The 6,219-nt window shown below is 34.2% G+C and overlaps 1 long non-coding RNA gene across 1 annotated transcript; it reads left to right on the forward strand.

The window, feature by feature from the left end:
- On the forward strand, positions 758-1,891 carry LOC110266626. The gene is made up of 3 exons (XR_002354069.1): positions 758-1,008; positions 1,407-1,455; positions 1,535-1,891. It is a non-coding gene; the product is annotated as an uncharacterized LOC110266626 (long non-coding RNA).

Raw genomic sequence — 6,219 nt, forward strand, 5'->3', positions numbered from 1 at the left:
AGTCAAACAGAGCCCCCACACTCAAATTCTAAGTTTGGTGTTGGGAGGCCAACATCAAGCTCTAAGTCTCTGTGAAGCTCTCTAAGAGCTCACTGTCGAGCTATTGACATTAAATAACACTACAAAAAAATGGATATAAAATGGCATCAACATAATAAAACCGCCGTTATATTCATAACTTCAGGCGGTTTATGCAGCTGCCATAATTTACTCATAGAAAGCGGTAGTGTTTTGGTGTTTTTGGCGGATTTTGGCGGATTTAAACGCCATTACCTGCTCTGCTTCACAGATATAAAAACATTTTTATTTCACTAATAAACATGGTGCTATTCAATGGAACTTCTATCGCAATGTGAGAACCAAGAAGAAACTCCATCGCAGCATGAGATCTGCGATTTCATCCACAACGCTCTCCTCTGGCGGCAATGTCCTTGTTGCTGCCTTGGAAGGAGTGCTCTTCTTTGATTAGGTTTATTGGCTTCGATTTGAGGGTTCGTTGCACCGTCGCTCATCTCCTCCTCACCACAAGTAACGCCATCATTGTTGTCCTCGGTGGAGCTTCTGCTATCTGGTTTTGTGCATTTTAGTTGATCCTAAATTTTCTTAATTCTAATTTGGTTAAGCTTTTACAGAGCCTTTATTTTCTTTTTCCCCTTCAATGGTGGTCCTGCTTGGTTGAATCTGAGTTTTGTGAAGCTTTCGTCTCAATAGCTCTCTTAAGTATAATTCTCTTGGTTAATTTTCTTTTTCCTTCTTGGTATAATCTGAGATCGCACATCGGAGGGAGAAGGAAAGGAGAACGAGAGTAAGTTCATCTGAAACCCTAAATCTTGTCGCCGCCATAGTCACCACCATTCATCTCATGTCTGCCGCTTCCATCAACCTTCTGCGTTCAAGTGAAAGCGCCTCCTCTATCGACGCATTTCCAAATCTGGTCACTATGCTATAGCTTATGAGATTGAGCAAAGCACCTCTTCCATTAATGTGTCTCCTCCGCCAGTGGCGCCGGTACGTTCTCACTTCTGCATTCTCTTTTTCTTCGATCCACTCAACATTGCTCGTAGTGTGTTTCTGTTCATTTGCAATTTCTATTTTTATTCTCTTTCTCTTCTTGTTCATTTTCAATTGCTTGTTTACTAACTGTATTTCGGTTCAGTATTGTTATGCTTGCCATGTGGTTGATGAATTTCCTGAGAGAGATGGAAAGGAGTGGAACTTGTTTTCTGTTATAGATGATAATTCTTTGGTGCTTATTACTATAACTACTGCATGTTCATCATTGTGTATTTTTGAAATTCAAAACTAGCTTAGCTCCCAATGTGAATCCAGCAAGGACATGCTTTCTTTGTTTACTTTTTTCATCAATGTCATGACTTGCATGCTCACATTTTGTTATTTACTTGAAGAAAAAAATAAAAGATTCAGAAGATTTTTCACATTGGATATGCTGATAAGGTATTGAAATTGGAATTAATTAATTCCTATCATAGATAAATTTTTAATCAGTTACATCTTTCAATTCTTCTATGTCCAGATATTTTGGAATTAAAGCTATGGCAGAAAATAAAGGCATGTATGTAAGGATACTGAATGAACATTTTCTAAATTTAGGAAATTCAATGAAATTAAAAAGAAAGAAAAAAATGAATTATAGCATGAGATTTAGTAATGGAACGAAGAAGTTTCAGCTTCTCGTGCATTACTGTTGCTCTCTTTTGCTCTCTAGAAGCCATGGGAAGAGTGTGTTGTTTCTGTTTCTTGTGTTTTGCTATATATATCAACTTCTGCAGATCTCTATCTGAAGCTATTTATATATAATTAGAGAGCTAGGAACTTCCTATAAGGAAGACCTCTCATCAAACAACACTATTTACTATTTATTTATTTATTGTTGTTGCATTTTTTTCCTCAAAAACTATCAAAGCTTCTACTGTGGTCCGAGCGATCGCCATTGTCAACCTCAGTGCTATCTAAGGAGGGTAGAATCTGCTATCCAAGTTGGTGCTACAACAAGAACAAGTCAGAGGCTAGTGTGTTAGTTCAACATGTAGCAATTGTCTAGTCTCCATGTTGAGAATAGACTCAAGGAAGAGGTATGGAGCATCTGCTGAAATTTGACATGTTAGAATCTATTTTTCCTTTCAAGCTGGCTCACATTTGATATCGTTTTCAAACTCATTTATGTTTCGCTATGGCAACAAGATTTGTGATGTAAGAGGTGTTATCCCATTTAGTTTTCTTTTTTATTAAAAGAATTGTGACTTTTTTTAATTAATGGCTTTAATTGTAGGAAATTGAGCTCAATAAAGCCCAATGGAGTGCACTTTTTCAGCTATATTTCTTTTTCGAAGCCTACAAAAACTATTTACAAGTGGACATCCTTGCTGAAAGATTATCTAATTTAGAACACTTCTCAATTCTTTGCTTAAATAGTAGGAAATTGAACTTTATCTTACCTGGCCTTTCTGAAGAATTGTTAACTTTTTTGGGGGGATTGGCAACTTAGTATTAACACTTAACAATTATGGCAGTCAGAGTGTTCTGTTCCTGTTCTCTTCATGTTTTGATAAACCGTTTTGCATTTCCCACTTTTCATTTTTACATTGTATGTTTTTGCTGTTTGTTTCAAGATAATTTGAACGATCGATTTCCATGGCCATTGAATTTCTTAGTCAATTTTCTGACTGGTGAATCTGTGGTCGCAGGTCCTGCACCACTATACGTGCTATGTTTCTAGTAACTGCTTAAAAACCTGACTTGTTTTGTGTATAGAGACTCCCAGATTACTTTTTTTACTTTTTTTTTCCAGTTGAAATTATAGTTTTACAGCCAAGTTTAATGCTTTATTGGATTACTAATCATTAATCTCTCTATTCTCTATATTGTGTATAGCGAGATGTCAGAGTTGGAAGTGTTGTATAAATTCAAGAAGGGGCTAGGTCAGAATCTTTGCAGAAGCTAGTAAAAGGCATGCTTTTTCAACTCATTCTAACGTGAATAAGAATGTGTTTATACTGTTCTGTTTGGTTCTGGTTTTTTCTTTTGTAGGAAGATGAGTTTGAATTGAATCACATGACATTTGGGAGGTGAATTGCTGAAATTATTCATAATGCTATACCTTAGCTTGTATAACTGTGCTGGGGATGTTGCTGTGCTGAGATTCTTTGAAATATATTTGGATAATGTAAACCATTTATATCTCACTTGATGCAGCTTTTTATTTCTTTTACTCTGCATGTTAATGTTGTTATTGCCTAAAGTCTTGTACTTATCTCAGTATGCCAAACCAGATTCAATTCCGGAAGTGAAGACTACTCACAACAAAAAGAAGAAAAGCACGCGGATTTAATTAAAAGTTTGAAATCTAGCATGGACAACTTGAATAAGGAGGTAACAATTTAGGCACTATTATTTGTAACTACTCTTTCTTCATTCATCTATACTTCTAAATATAGTAAATTTATTTTCTAGTATCATGCGAAAGGTAACATGGATAGCATTTGCATTTTCCTTATATTCGAGTTGTGACTTTTATTGTTGTGTCTGGTGTAAATGTGATCTAAATTGTGTCTTCTTATATTCGAGATTGAGCTTGCTGAAGCATTGCAGGCCAAGAAGAAATCAAGCATGTAATTTCAGAGGTACACCTTTCTTTTGGAGCAGTAATTAGATTTTGGTACATATATATGCTAATTTTGGAAGCACTTCACCTTAAATTTACCATTTTCTTTGTTCTCGGTTAAAATTTGATGACTGGTTAGAATCTAAATTCTGATATGCATCATCTTTTTTACTCTTTGAAATGAAGTAATGATCTTTTTCTTGTTTTAGCTATCAATTGCATTTTAAATATTCAAAACAATTTTCCTCCCCATATTTCAGTTCTTTCTTAAAACAACAATGACCAATAGGATTCAATTTATTTCATTTCATTGAATTAATGCAATCAAATTCAATCCCCTTGTTTACAAATTCCAATAGGATTGTACTGTATAAAAACAAGCATTCATAATTTATTATAAATGGAAATAAACATACATAATTTACAAGCAGAGCAAGGCACACCATTATTATTATTATTACAAAGAGTGTATATACATAATGAAGGCTATGTTTGAAGAAAAAAATTGTGTATCAGATTTCTCGCAATTTTTATTTATATATATAATAGAGGTAGATTTTATATAAAAAATAAAATAAATAAAAACTTACTTTTGTATTTTTTTGGGGTTAAAAAAACCCCTACTTTTGCATGACTCAGAAATTTAATACCCTTATGATTTTGGGCCAGTTTTATTAAAATTGGAACCAAATTGCAAAGTAGGTGGAAGTAAAATAAGCCCAAATTGTTGAAATGAAATGAAACTAACTTGGGTTGCTAATGCTGATACAGTAGGATTGTTGTTATTTTGAAGCTCATCCAATAGAGTCAACGTTTGGTGCCTGATGAAATTCAGCTGAGCCAAGTAATTCTCATTCTCATTTCTCTCTCTCTCTCTCTCTCTCTCTCTCTCTGTTTTGAATATCACAAATTTAATTATGTTTTAGGATTAGATCATATGCTTAGTCATACAATATTACATCTTCTTAACTAGACGAAAGAGATGCCAACTACTCATAATGATAGTAACTTTATTATTTCTTAAATTTAATAACACATTAACGGTTCATATCTAAATTAAGTATATGTTTTTATTATTTCTTTAGTTCTGTTTTATATTTACCAGCAATTGAACTTGAGATTTACTAAGGGTTACAAATAGTACAGCAGCTTGTTTTATATACTGATATAACAAATCTGGAATTGGTTAAGGGACATCTTTCTACTGCATGCAGGTTCTGGATTTTCAGCCTTCATCCTCAACAATGCATACTATGCAAGAGTTGGAGGAGTAAGCACATCTGAATTTAATTCCCTCTGGTTTGTTGCAGGGAACAGCGTCGGTGGTCCTCGCCGGACTTGTTGCCACTACAAAAAAAGAAGTATAAAAGAGAAAGGAAGTCCCAATCTCTCAGATCTAAAATTCCATCCGAAGACGCGAAGTTCCACCGAGTTTGCTGTCGTAGAAGGAGGAAACTTTTTGGCCTCCAAATCTTATTCATTATCACTTAACTATGCTACTTGTCTTGTATATTTATATTCTAAGTAGTAAAAACAGCACTTATTAGATGGTTTAAATACATTATTAGATATTAACAAAGTTTAGAGAACTGGATGGTAGATTTGATTGATTAGTGTTTATTGCAATGCTTGTATTTTGGTAAGTTTAGTAAGACAAGGTTTTGTATAGGAGTTATTACTTTTAATTTTCAATAATAAAAAATTATATATTATATTAATATTTTGTTTTTGAGTTATATAATATTTCATTTATGGATTATGATTTTTTGCCATTGTGAAATTTTAATCACAAAATTATTTATTTAACGCGATAAAAATGACGGTAAAAATTGTTAAAAAGAACGATAAAAAATGTCACTGTCAGGATAAAACGGCGGTTAAAATGCCATTTTAACCAACCAAAACGCTACTGTTAGGGTAAAAATGGCGGTTCAAAAATATCGTTTTAACCAACCAAAATGTCACTCTGTCAGAGTAATAATGGCCGTTCAAACCGCCGTTTTAACCTATCCAAAAACCGCCATTTTAACCCTGGAAATAATGGCGGTTAGAACTGCCGTTTTAACCAACCAAAATGCCACTCTGTCAGGGTAATAATGGCGGTTCAAACCGCCATTTTAACCTATCCAAGAACCGCCATTTTAACCCTGGAAATAACGGCGGTTCGAACCACCGTTTTAACCTATTCAAAAACCGCCATTTTAACCCAGGAAATTGTGGCGGTTTTCAGAAAACCGCCGTAATAACCAGAATGGCGCCCAGAATTACGTCGCTTTACAAAACCGCCATTATTGGTAATAATGGCGGTTTAAACTGCCGTAAATACAAAAAAAAACCGCCATTTTTACCAGAATTTTTTGTAGTGTTAGCGCTTGTTGGGAGGCAACCCAATGTTATTTAATTATATTTATTTATTTTCCATTGTTATTTTATGTTTTCTTTAGGTTGATGATCATGTGAAGTAACAAAAACAAATGAAAAAATCAAAAACAGATTGAAAAACAGCATAAAAAATAGCACATCCTGGAGGACAAGCTTACTGGCATTTAAACGCCAGTAAAGATAGAAGAATGGGCGTTTAATGCCCAGCTTGGCAG

The sequence above is a fragment of the Arachis ipaensis genome, chromosome B09 (assembly GCF_000816755.2).
Source record: "Arachis ipaensis cultivar K30076 chromosome B09, Araip1.1, whole genome shotgun sequence".
Taxonomy (NCBI): domain Eukaryota; kingdom Viridiplantae; phylum Streptophyta; class Magnoliopsida; order Fabales; family Fabaceae; genus Arachis; species Arachis ipaensis.